This window comes from Mastomys coucha, unplaced genomic scaffold (assembly GCF_008632895.1).
Source record: "Mastomys coucha isolate ucsf_1 unplaced genomic scaffold, UCSF_Mcou_1 pScaffold21, whole genome shotgun sequence".
Lineage (NCBI taxonomy): Eukaryota > Metazoa > Chordata > Mammalia > Rodentia > Muridae > Mastomys > Mastomys coucha.
In genome coordinates this window covers 38,786,208-38,800,479 of record NW_022196904.1, presented here as the reverse complement: position 1 = coordinate 38,800,479, position 14,272 = coordinate 38,786,208, and positions in this window count along the sequence as shown.

Below are 14,272 nucleotides of genomic sequence, written 5' to 3'. Positions count from 1 at the left end.
GAGATTGTTGATCATTAAAGGTGTGACCTTGAAGAGAAGTGCTCTCTCCTCTCTCTCTTTCTCTCTCTCTCTCTCTCTCTCTCTCTCTCTCTCTCTCTCTCTCTCTCTCTCTCTCTCTTTCTCTCTCTCTCCAACCTCATATGTGTGTGTGAAGAAAATTTTTCTCTATCTCCCCCTCATGTGTATGCGTGTGTGTGTGTGTTTTGCTCCTACACACACTTCACTAGATACCAAACAAATGACTTCATCTGACCACACACTTGAACCCCCAAAATTGTTCAACTGTCCTTTATAATGTTAGCAGTGTCCCCAGCATTTCATTGTATTAATGCAAAACTAACTAATCAACCCATAAATTGTAAACAGCGAAGCCCACCATCAAGATCCCCTGTCGTGGTACCATCCTTCAAGGATGCCAATAACCCTGGGTAATAGCTGGAACCTTGTATCCGGAAAACAGCATCAGTTCATCCTGAGTAAAGTGAACATATGCTGTTGGTATAAGTATGTGTCCCTCCTGCCCCGAGTGTCTTCACGAGCACTATTAGCCACAGGTTCAAAGTCATACTCAAAAATAAGATGAGGCAAACAAGGAACACAAGCTGTAAATATCAAGATTTATCTTAAAGTGGTATCCAGGGTACCTTCCTCTTCTCACCCTAACCCCACCCCTCCAGACCATCTGTGATTCACCTCCATGAAATGGCACCCTTGTTACACATATAGGACCATGTTAGACCAAGAAGCCTTTGAGCAACTAAAGAAGTAAACACCAGGCACAATAGAATCCACTAATCAAATGATGTGCCACGCCACATAGGGACTGATAGCAGCCGTGAGGTCACCTATGGAAGCTGAGGAGCCAGGTGCTGAGGAGCCAGGAGCTGGGGAGCCAGGTGCTGAGGAGCCAGGTGCTGGGGAGCCAGGTGCTGAGGAGCCAGGTGCTGGGGAGCCAGGTGCTGAGGAGCCAGGTGCTGGAAAGCCAGGTGCTGAGGAGCCAGGTGCTGGGGAGCCAGGTGCTGAGGAGCCAGGTGCTGGGGAGCCAGGTGCTGAGGAGCCGGAAGCTGGGGAACCAGGAGCTGGGGAGCCAGGTGCTAAGGAGCCAGGTGCTGGGGAGCCAGGTGCTAAGGAGCCAGGTGCTGGGGAGCCAGGTGCTGAGGAGCCAGGTGCTGAGGAGCCAGGAGCTGGGGAGCCAGGTGCTAGGGAACCAGGAGCTGGGAAGCCAGGAGCTGGAAAGCCAGGTGCTGGGGAGTCAGGAGCTGGGGAGCCAGGTGCTCAGGCCATGGACCATCCAAGTGGAAAGTCCTCTGTGAGTAAAATACCTTGGCTCAAGAGATCAAAGACAGAATCAGGCATGGCCCCAGTCACTATCACTCTCAGAGGCTAACTGAGGGCATTGGCTTCCCACATCTGCACCTCTAGACTATAGGCATCACACTAAAACAGAATGATGCTTACACGAAGGTACAAAATAAGAATTTCTCTGGCCATGGACAAGATGGCTGCTCCTCTAATCTCCTGATGTATATGCCAACAGACTATCAAAGAAAAGATTCACCATGTTGCCAAGAGCAACACTCATCATCATGTGAAGGGGTGGATGGGTATTGCCACAAAATGGGGACAACCGGGGGTGAGTTTATAACTGGATGTCTCTAGTTGTTTTCATCCCAACTTTAACTATAAATGGTTAAAATATAGCCACAATGGCCCTCCAAGGAGATAATAAAATGGGATTAAGACTCTCAGGAATTAGGGTTTGGTCATTCTGCCAGACTAGCCGAGACACTGTCTGAAATGGGAAGAGTCCACAATGAGCTGTAGAGAAAGGAGGTGGTGGGCCAATTATCTCAGGACCAGCTGTGGGAGTGGGAACCATGAGCCCACCAAGGCCATCGAAAATCCTGGCAAACCTGTGACAAGCTGGCGTGACCTCGTCTCAGATGACTCTAGGCTGTGTCGGGTTGATAATTACAGCTAACTAGAACACTCCACAGTCCAAACTCCAGAACTGCAACTCGGGAGTCTGGTTTAAAGGTTCCCCTGGAGTTTCTGATCATCATGAGGTTGGAAACCACTGGCTTAGGCCACTTTCTCGTACTGAGTGGTTTAGACAAATGTCCATGTGAACTTGTGTGAACAGAAAATGAAATTTCAAAATCTCTCCCAACATCATTAAGTCTAACATCCAGCTAATTTCTCATTACAAACTAATTACCATTTTTTAAAAAAAATGCTTGACTTGAAATTAATCATAGAGTGACTATTACCAGAGAAAGTTAACATGATCATTCCTGAAAGTGACTATACTTTGTGAGAGACAAGTTGTGCTGGTTCGTGTGTGTGTGTGTGTGTGTGTGTGTGTGTGTGTGTGTGTGTGTGTCTGTGCATTACTGTATTAATTAGAATAGTCAGAACATGATACTGTAGCAACAAACACCAAAATCTGTGATTTGATTCACAGGAGTCAGCTACAAAGTCATCTCCTCAGAGCTGGCATCCAACCTGGAACTCAGCAGGGAAGGGGTTCCTCCTGGGATGCCTGTTTCTCAACACTAGGCTTAGAGTTCATTCACCATTGCAAGGCATTCTCGAGGATCAATTGTATTATCCAACATAAGAAGAAGCCATCGAAGGCCAATCCTGCTATATGCTCAGACCATCACTGCACATTCAGTGGCTACAATAGTTAAATAAAATGTATAGGATATGTGAAAGAAAATATATACATGTGCATGTGTGTATATATTTGTATACACTGGGTTTTGCTTGTTTCTTTAAATCATTGAAGGTGCAAGTTATTTTGAATAATTTAAATTTTTATTTTACATTTAGTGTGCATCCTTATTGTAAAGCAGTCTAATGCATCAGTTTATACCAAAGAAAATGTAAAACATTCTCAGTCTCACAACTGAAAACTAAACATGTATATTTTAAATTCACATTGGAATCCCTGGAATTCAAGTGGAATCACACTTATTTCGTGTGTTCGTTCTGCTCATCGGTGTAGGTTTTATTTGATCTCTAATGACTTTGGTTCAAATTTCAGGCCCAGCATTTCTCTTTGGGTCTCAGTTATTCCATTTCTAAGATGCCTTTCATGCACATCCTCTGCTGTTATCTATTCTCTCTTTCTCCTTTCCCCCACAACTGTACCCAGGACCATTAATACCTGGCAGAATAGACTTTGAGCCAGCCTTTCTAACTGTACGTGGAGGGCCCAGAGCAGCTCACAGTGCTCAGGCACATCAGTGGTTCCATTCAGAGTCTACCATTGCTTCTACTGTGATGTGCAAGCGTCATTATAGCCCTGAGACCCTGGCCAGAATAACAGAATTCCTGAAATTCTATCTTTGGTTTGAACACAACACTGAAAGTCACTTCCCCCCAGTATATTCCAAAAGTTTTAGGACTTTTAAATATTATTATATTAGATTTATTCATTTAATTTTATGTATATTTTGATTCTATATGTATGAATTGCAATTCAGTGGTGTGTGTGTGTGTGTGTGTGTGTGTGTGTGTGTGTGTGTGTGTTTAGTACCTATGGAGGCCAGAAGACGCTATCAGATCCTCTAGATATTGGAGTTACCGATGATTATGGACCTCCATGTGGGTGCCAGGAATCAAACTCCGGGCCTGTGCAAAAGCAACAAGTGATCTTGACCTCTGAACCATGTCGTTGGCCCCAGGAGTTTTTGTTTACCGCTGTATACCCCGTCACTTAGGACAGCTCCTAGAACATAGTTATAGGCTCAATAATTGCCATTTTAGTAAATGAGTCTAACCTCACTTCCATTCCCATTTTATAGCATGCTTTAGGAAATCACCATCTGCTTCTCCAGCAGCAGAGAAAATATTGACAAATGAGATACTCCAGCCCATTGTTTTTACTCAGAGACAGGCGTGCCTGGATGACCTGGGTGTTGAACTCCATTCAAACTGTTCACACAGCAACTGAGGGCAGCGAGATGGGCAACCAAGAAAGTAAACACCAACTCTGGGACAGAAAACATAAGCTCCAGCGACAGCCACCCTCTAACCCATAAACTGATTTGTGCTTGATAGGACATTTATGTCCACTCTTAAAGTCCTGCCTTGCAGATTAGGCAAAGAGAAGACTTTTCTGAATCCAGTGTCTCATGGTTTAGATTTTCTGCATGGAAGTCAGCAGGGGGCATACGTGTTCCTCAACTCAGCCTGTGTGGCAGAGACTGGAGCTGATTCTGGGATAAACACTAAGACATATTAAAGCTCTGCCATTGCCCCTTTTTGACAACATAGAGAGTGTTCTAATAGGTATAGCCTCAAGCAAAAAAAAAAAAGGAAGTTGGCAGTAAATGGTACACAGTGAGGACAGCGTGTATAAATCCTTCCCTTGCCACTGTTAGACTGTGAGACCCAGAAGCAGCCTAAGACCTACAAGTAAGAAATACCACCGCAAGCCCAATGGCTCGCCCCAAATCAGAGTCCTTCAAAAGTCCTATTGACAAGACTTTGCTCTCTGTCTTATGTGAGGTTACCATTGTTGTAACCCCAAAGAAACTTGGGGAGCAAAGGGTTTATTTGGTTTACACTTCCATATTGCTGTTCATTATTGAAGGAAGTCAAGACAGGACCTCAAGCAGAGTGGGATCCTGGAGGCAGGAGCTGATGCAGAGTCTTGCTTACTTTACCAGCTTTTTCATTGTGACTTTCTCAGCCTTCTCATAGAACCCAGGATCACCAGCCCAGGGATAGCACTACTCACAATGGGCTGGGCCCTCCCCCATCAATCACTGATTAAGAAAATGCCCTACAGCTATAAGTTATAAAGGCATTTTCTCAATTGAAGTTTTCTCCTTCTAGCTAACTCTATTTTGTATCTAGTTGACATGAAACTATCCATCACACTCTCTAAACCTCTGCTATACCTGTAAGTGGTAAAACTAGACGAGACTGCAAGAATATCAGGTGCTGTACATCTATTACCTCTGAAATTAACACAGTCCCTCCTGGATAAAGGAGCTCTGTAAGATTCAAGAAACTCCTTACAGCACTCAGGAAATTCATGAAACTTACAGGCCCTAGGAATCAGAGAAAGATGTAAGATGTACATGGTCATGCCCAAGATTATATAAGAAGTAAACAATTGCTTGTGAAAGACTTTCTTTGGAGCTGTTTGCAAGTTATATAGGGAAGAATTCTTTTTATCACCCATGTGCATTTAAGTATCCCTTCACTCATATTTCTATAAGAAGGCTGAGCAAGCCACAATGAGCAAGTCAGTAAGCTACTCTGCCATGGCTTCTGCATCAACTTCTGCCTCAAGGATCTCACTCTGCTTGAGGTCCTGTCTTGACTTCCTTCAATTCCAGCTAATTCACAGTGTCTGACTTAAAATCCAGGTTATTTAATTGAGCCTTTGACTGGATGTGGGAGATGGTCTTTAAAAATAACTCTTTGGATCAGAACATGGCTTCAAATCAAGCTCTTAGAAGGTGGAATCAGGAATATCAGAAGTTAAAATCCAAGCTCAGCACTGGGCAGTGGTGGTGTGGGCCTTTAATTCCAGCACTTGGGAGGCAGAGGCAGGCAGATTTCTGAGTTCAAGGCCAGCTTGGTCTACAGAGTGAGTTCCAGGACAGCCAAGACTACACAGAGAAACCCTGTCTCAAAAAACAAAAACAAGAACAAAACAAACAAACAAAAAACAAAAATTCCAGGCTCAGCTACATAAACCAGTAAGAAAATTATTTCCTTAAAAATAATAATAATAGGACAATGAAACTCTTGGTGTCTAAAATTAGCCTTTATAGAAAGGATCCGCCACTATGACATCTTTGCTCATAAGACAAGAGAAGGGGAGAAGGGAAGGGTGGAGGCAGAGGCAGAATAGAAGAAAGAAGGAAGTGAAGAAGTAAGAAAGAGATAGGGAAGGATAGGCTAAGGATATGGATGAAGATTCCCATGGCTTGGTCTCTAGGCAGAAGCCTTCCTAGCGACTGAAGCTACCTTGTATTGTCTGAAGTGTTCATTTTGTTTCAAATCAAACATAAAGGATGAACTCACTCCCAAGCCAAAAGGCATTTTCCTCACAGGGCTCAGATAAATCAGAATTCAAGGACAGGAGAGTCAAGGGTGAGCAATCCCTCAAAACCCATCTGCAGAACAATTAAGCATTGTCAATAGCTCTCCTGGCTTCTGAAGGGCAGGCTTGGAGAACCTTGGAGCCAGAAGCCAGATAGGTCCTTGGAAGTGCCACACTCAAACATTTCCCTCTGCGGAAGATTTAGTCCTGAGAGGAAATACAAGAGTCACAAGTGGAGTGTTCGCAGATGCCAGGGAAATGGAGCAAGCTGAGTTAGGTAAGATGGGCTAGATGGTCACAGTAGACAGGGACTTTCTTAAGAATAGCAACAGAGGGGGCTGGTGAGATGGCTCAGCGGGTAAGAGCACTGACTGCTCTTCGGAAGGTCATGAGTTCAAACCCCAGCGACCACACATGGTGGCTCACAACCACCCGTAATGAGATCTGATGCCCTCTTCTGGTGCATCTGAAGACAGCTACAGTGTATTTACATATAATAAATAAATAAATAAATCTCTTTAAAAAAAAAAAGAAGAATAGCAACAGAAGAAACATTGATGGGTGGAAGTAACACTTGTCCTCAATAATGAGAGTAAGAATAAGGACTTCAACCATTTGCTACCCAGCTCCACTTGGTCATTGTTGTAGATCAATGGGAGTATGACTGTTTTCTGAGGCTTTTTAATATGGACTGGGGACTAGGGATGTGTCACAGTTGGTAGAATGCTTGCCTACTATCCACAAAGCCCTAGGTTCAATCTTCAGCACCACATAAACAAGCATGATGGTGCATGCTGGTAATCCTAGAATTAGGGGTGGAGGCAGGAAGACCAGAAGCTCAGGGCCATCTTTGGCGTATAGTGAGCTCAAAGCCAACCTGGCATACAAAAGACCCTATCACCAGATAGATAGATAGATAGATAGATAGATAGATAGATAGATAGATAGATAGATAGATAGGTAGGTAGGTAGGTAGGTAGGTAGGTAGGTAGGTAGGTAGGTAGGTAGGTAGATAGATAGATAGATAGATAGATAGATAGATAGATAGATAGATAGATAGATAGATAGGTGGGTAATACAGAGATGGGGAAGAAGGAGAGAGCGAAAGACTGAGTGGAGGAAGAGAATTCAAAGAGTTAAAATGCTCAGATATTTGTTTATTTATTTATTTATTTATTTATTTATTTTATTTATTAGTGATAGCAACTAGAACCCTTGTTTCCCATATTGCCCTCTGATCTGGGGCATCATGCATGGTATAGAAAGGTTCTCCAGGAAAGCCTAAGCTCCAATTTTCACCTAAATGTCTCCTTACTTTATGACCTCGCAAAAGACACTTTTCTCTCCATTATTTCTCATCTAAAATGTAAAAATGAGGAGTAGGGAGGAGGATAAGAAGGAGGAGGAGCAGGAGAAGGAGGAGGAGCAGGAGGAGCAGGAAGAGCAGGAGGAGCAGGAAGAGCAGGAGGAGGAGGAGGAGGAGGAGGAGGAGGAGGAGGAGGAGGAGGAGGAGGAATGAACCTATAAGATCTCATTAGATGTTTTCTGGGTTTCTGAGTCTGTACAGAAGGAAATTAGCAAGGCATCATGAGGCATCATGATCTCCAGAGACTAAATGTCTGGGGGACACCTGCACCCCACACACACTCCTATCCTGCTGGAACTTCAAATTTGTCCACTGGGAACACAAATGCCTACCCTCCCTGCCCACTTCTCCTCACCTCTAATCTAGCTGCTCAAGTTTTCAAAACTCCACTCTCATCCAACCACAAATCCTGTCTATTCTATTTCCTTTTAATCTCTTAGCTCTGTTCACTTCTTTCCATCCAAGTACCTTCCTCCCAGTCCAGATATTCATGAACTTCAACCACATTGCATCATCCTCTCCCTCTCCCTATCCCTCTCTCTCCTTCCCTCTCTCCTTCCATCCCTCCTTCCTTCTCTCTCTCCCTCTCCCTCTCCCTCTCCCTCTCCCTCTCTCTCTCTCTCTCTCTCTCTCTCTCTCTCTCTCTCTCTCTCTCTCTCTCTCCTCCTTCCCTCTCTTCCTCCCTCCCCCCCTCCCTCTCTTTCTCCTTTCCTCCTCTCCCTGTTTTCAGATCTCCTTGGTCCATCCTTATGGAGTTCCCTCCATAAAACACAGGTGCCCAGCTTAAAACCCTGTGGTGATCAGAGGCATAGTCCATGGGAAGAAACACATGTCTGGGCTGTAAACCTGTCCAAAAGCTATCACTAGGGAGGTCTTGGGCCTATGGGAGAATGAACAAGTGGTGATACAGATGTATTGATAATGGAATCACAGTTAAACTGCCTCTGACTGCTTGTGTTTATTCCCATAGATTTGGTCAGAGAAGCCTCTTTCAGCCATGGGCATGGGTGAAAGCAGAGATTTATAACACACCAAAGCACTGAGAAGGGATTGCTGAGTTCTCCACTGCAAAGGACATCTATATCACTCACTCTAAAGCTCAGAAATATTTCAGAAGAGGAGAGGGAGGGCGGCAAGAGCCGGAGAGTGGAGAGGAGTGTTATAAAATGCTGTCACCTGAGCATCACACGGCTGTTACAATAATGAACACCAGAGATGGTGACACCTGCAGAAGACATGTACACAAAAGAGAGATGAATGTAGGGACATGGCTAAGAAGAAGGAGCAGGGTTGGGAGGAGGAGTCAGAGGGATGACAAGTAGAATGTACACATACAGAAAACTCAAAATCTTAAGCCTGCGTTTGCCCTCGTGGTAAAATCCAAACTCCTTGTATTGTTTGCTTGGGCATGTCTTTGACAGAGTGCCCAACAGAACAAATTAACCCAGGGGGGGGGGCTGGAGCATTTATTTTGGCTTACAGCTTCAGATGACTTTTGTCTATCACACTGGGAAAGGTATGGCAGTGCTTATGGTGCTAGGAGCATGTGGTGGGGGTCCCTCGCTGTGTGATGAACAATGAAGCCTGAGAGCAACAGAGACCCAGAAGCTGAATGATCCCCTTCAAAGGCCTACCCCAACTGACCTGCCTCAGCCAGGCAGCTCTCACTCCTGAAGGGAAAGGTTTAAACCATGAGCCAGAGGAGGACATTCAAACCATAACACTCTTTAACCCAAGACCCAGGATGGAATGGGCACCTTATCATTGACCCTCCTTTCTGCCAATCAGGACCCAATGTCCCAGGAGGGTGTGTTCAACTGATTGAAGTCCAGTAGTGGGCTTAGCCCCACTGGCTTGTGACAGAACTGGCTTGGGTCCCCTTTAAAAGTTCCATTGGGACTTTACACAAGACCTCTTCCAAAGGAGCAGTATCAGGAGGCCTTTGGTCTGTTTACCTTTCCATCCACTTTGATGTTCTCATATTGTACCCTGAAGAAAAGAAAGTAGCAATGAGTCACCTTGCATTGTCTAGTCTCTGACAGCCAGTGCCCTGTTTTATGAATGAGTGAGTAAATGAATGGGTGGATAGATGGATGCCAGGATCATCCAAAGACTGCCACTTTCTAGCGATGCGTCTACAGCGAAGCTGCCCTCACTTTCTGCACCTGTCCTTACAGACAGTTGTGGGTTGTAAGGGAAAATTAAACAAGAGGTGCACACGTGTTTTAGGGCCTATAACATCTGAATGTAGACATCAGTTGCTACCCATCTTCTCTGTGCTTCAGTTTCCTGGCCTGGTTCCTACTCTATAGCCTTAAAGTATGAGTGAAGTGAGTTAGCATATGCAATGTGCTTTAAATGGCACCTCACACACTGCAAGCATTATCAGACGAGTGTGGGGAAACGATGAGTGAGCTTTACAGCCCTCTGGGATGCTGGGTGTGGTGAACATTTGCTCATTTTGGATTAACCAAGTCTTGGGTATGGTTCTGATAGGATTGTCAACTGCAGTGGGCCCTTCCCTAGCCATTGGGAGCCTACACCCAGAGTTCAGTCAACAGGGCATCTATTCTGCTGGTTCTGAGACATAGGACTAAGAGTGAATCGTTGGGATTTTATTAACCCCGCAGACCTTTGGAGCTGCCCAGCTTGCAGCTTTCAGAGCTAGGTTCCCTCCCTCTACCTGTGAGCTTCCTCATGCCCTTCCTGGGCACTGGCCATGTCTGTAACTCATTGCCAAGGACTATGCACTGTTTCAGAACCCAGAAAACAGTCAGGCCATAGTCACTGTGAGATGTCTCAAAAGGGATTTCTCTTCCCTGTACCTCTGTCCCCAAGGCTCAAGGTGGAGGACCCTGAGTCGGGTATTCCTGGGCAATCAGCAGAGCCTGTAGAGGCCTCAGAATATCTATGGTTCACAGGTGCCCCATTAGACTTTAAGGCACAGCCATTAGGGACGCTGCAGCCTGAATGGCCTCTGGGGACCTTTCAAAGAAAAAAAGACCAGGGGATCTGGTATTTCTGTGATGATGCTGCCCTACAGAAACCCACAGTTTGGGCTCGTGTCTCATTATCCTCCACATCCAAGAGAAAAACTCCATGTTCTGGTGATTTTTCTCTTGCTGTGATAAAACAAGATGCCAGGGGTAACGTACAGATGAGTTATTCTTTACAGTGCCACAGGTAAGAGCCCATCTAGGTGGGAAGGCCTGGCAGCAAGAGCAGGAAGCCAAGAGGTTACGGGTCAACCACAAGCACCAAACAGAGAGAGCAAACCAGAGCTCTCAAAGCCTGGCCCCCAGTGACACTTCTTCCATACTTCCCACATCTCCCCAAACAGTGCTACCAACTGGGAACCAAGCATTCAAATGCCTGCGCTTATGGGGGACATATTTTTTTCCTATTCAAACCACCACCCTCCAGTAGCTTCCACAGAGTAGGGATAGAATTCAGATCCTTTCCCAGATCCCTGCACATGCTAGTTCATGAACTCCTCCCCTCCCTTGTCTCTCACTCTTATTTCTGGTAGAAAGAGGTCCACCCTTGGCACTCTGAATGGCCGCTTGCTGTTGCAGCTCAGATGAGCTCTCCCCCTCGGAGATTTTTCTCTGGACACCTACTGAAACCTGTGCCTTTCCATCTCCATCAAGCCTGCCTTTGTTCTTTTCTTTCCCTTTCTTTTCTTTCTTACATTTTATTTATTTATTTTTTTTTTTAGTATATAATTTTTTTTCTTTCTTTCTTTCTTTTTCCACTCCAGATCTTATTCCCCTCCTGGTCCACCCTCCAACTGTTCCACATACCATACCTTCTCCCCACCTCTCTAGAAGGTTAGGTGCATCTTCTCTGACTAGACCCAGACCCTGCAGCCCTCTGCTGTATATGTGTTGGGAGCCTCATATCAGCTGGTGTACGCTGTCTGGTTGGTGGCCCAGTATCTGAGAGATCTCGGAGGTCCAGGTTAATTGAGATACTGCTGGTCCTCCTCCAGGGTTGCCCTTCTCCTCAGCTCCCTCCAGCTTTTCCCTAATTCAATCACAGGGGTCAGCAGCTTCTGTCCATTGGTTGGGTGCAAATATTTGTATCTGACTCTTTCAGCTGTGTGTTGGGTCTTTCGGAGGGAAGCCTGCCTCTCTTTTTCTTTCTCTCTTTTGCACTTGCCGTGGTCTGAATTGTCTTCCTGTTTGTTGCTTTAACCAGATTCATTGCCGGCAGGCATGCCCCCTCCACTGGAATGTACGTCCTATGAAAGCAGGGAACTTGGCTGTTGTTTAACGCATACCAGGCCTAAGCAGCAATAGGGCACTCAGAGTAAACCCACAATGAAGCATCTAGTAGTTACTACATTTTGTAAGAAAGCCCAAACAATAAACCTAAGACAGCGTCAATTCTCACTTAGCTGAGCCAGTTTTGTTGGTTGGATTAGGTTGGGTTGGGTTTTATGTTTGTTGGTTGACTGTTGTTTTTTTGTTTGTTTGTTTTGTTTTTAAGATTTATTTATTTTATGTATGTGAGTACCAGAAGGGGCATCAATTCCAGTATAGATAGTTGTGACCCAATATGTGGTTGCTGGGAATTGAACTCAGGACCTATAGAAGAGCAGTCAGTACTCTTAACTGCTGAGCCATCTCTCCAGCCCCCTGGTTGACTGTTTTTGATTTACTTTCTTTTGCTTTGTTTTTAGACAGGGTCTCATACAACCCATGCTAACCTAGAACTTATATAGCCAAGGCTGACCTTGAATTCCTGATGCCCTGCCTCTATTGCCAGGGTGCTGGGATTGCCATGCTGGGCTCTGAATAAGTGTTTCTGATATATTCTGAGATCAGTAACTCAGCCTTTACTGTAAGCTGACAAGGTGGTGCCTGGTCATTACCTAAGACTTGGTCTAATCTGTAGGGAAAGGCCAGGGGGATTGAAGGGGGAGGGAGAGGGTTGCACTGTGTATACCACAGTGAAGGCATAGGAAGTCTCTGTCACGAGCCAGGAAGGTGGACTGGTCAGTTCCAGAAACAGGACAGCGGTCAGTCATTAAGAAGACAGTGTTGACCAAACCACATTCCTCTAGACAATGAGTGTGCAGAATGACTTCCTTGTGATCTGGCTCAACAAGGTAGTGGGTTCCTTTAGAATTTTCCATTGTTCTCTTGTTATGTTTCCTTGGTAACCCTTTCACCCCCCTAGTTTGTGGTTTTTCCCTTTAAATACCACTTACTCCTCGTGCTCGTGGTCGAACCCCTCTGGCCTGCCAGGCTATGAGTTCGACCCCAGATCTGGAATAAACCTCATGTGATTGCAGCAAGATCGGTCTCTCGTGAGTCATTGGGTGGTCGTGTTATCCCGAGACTTGAGTAAGGGTCTCCCCAGCTATGGGGGTCTTTCACTATTTTTAGTCTCTTAATACGATCCACTTTGTTGGTTTTGATGTTTGGATAACACCTAACTTTTATTGAGAAATCCCATCAAAAGAAAGTTTATAAAGTTCATCCACCTACTAGATTTGTAGGAGCCTTAAACAGTGACCTACAATGATAATGCTGCTACAATCACTGGCTACCCAAACCCCAAAGACTCTGTCTTCAGAAGGCACCAAAGACCTAAGAGCTGGGGCTACCTCCACTTCTTTACAGAAGCAAGTAAATAAAGGGGAACAGACAGGACATGTAGCTACAAAAGCAGTAGCCTACACTGCCAATCAGGTGTATCTATTTCTTCCCAATGCCACGCATTTAAAAAGAATTCACTGCTTACCTCATGTATGTCAGACAGACAGACACCTAGAATATATCAACAATACAAACATAAATATGCTTGCCCATGTGAACCTTATATTCCAGTGAGAAAAGATGGACATTAGTGACTTTATTGGGGACTGGAGAGATAGATCAGTGGTTAAGGGTATATGTTGCTTTTACAGAAAACCTGAGTTCAGTTCTCAACACCCTTCTCAGGCAGCTCACTCCTTAAGGGACCTTAACTCCAACCCCAGTGGGATCCAACAAAGGGGTCTGGCCTCTTCAGGTACCAACATGTTTGTGAGCATACCCTCACATACACATAATGATATGTACTATGTATTGTAATAATGAATATATAAATAATATAAATAATAAAAATTGCAAAATTTAACGACTCTGTCTTAGTTAGGGTTTTCTTGCTGTGAGGAGACACAATGACCATAGCAACTCTTACAAAAGGAAAACATTTCATTAGAGCTGGTCAAGTATCATCATGGCAGGAACTATGTCAGCAACCAGGCAGATATGGTGCTGGAGAAGATGAGAAGTCTACATCTCGATCTTCAAACAGCAGAAGACTGTGTGCCACTGGGTGTAACTTGAGCATATGACACTTCAAAGCCCCACCTCCACTGTGACACACTTCCTCCAACAGGGCCACACCTACTCCACCAAGGCCACACCTCCTAATGGTGCCACTCTCTATAGGCCAAAAATTCAAACACATGCGTCTATGGGGGCCATTCCTAGTCAAACCACCACAGGCTCTGTCAAAGAAATCATCTGATGTATAATTCATAAATTTACTCATCTAGAACATACTATAAAATCTCCTAAGAAATACAAGTGAGATATTGTCTATTACAATATAGTTTATAAACAAGTGATGCAATGTGCTAAAAGGTAAAATAAACCGATGTAAAAGAAACAAAGAGAGGCAGATCAGAACAGCCAACGGGGGCAGGAAGAGCTTGGTAGAGAGAGCAGTCATGGAGGGTACAGCTCGCTGAAAGAGTAACACTTCAGCAAAACCCAAAGAAGATGAGTTATAGCTACAAGGTGGCTGCTCTCCTTTCTTTTTAGCTTCCAAGATGATCG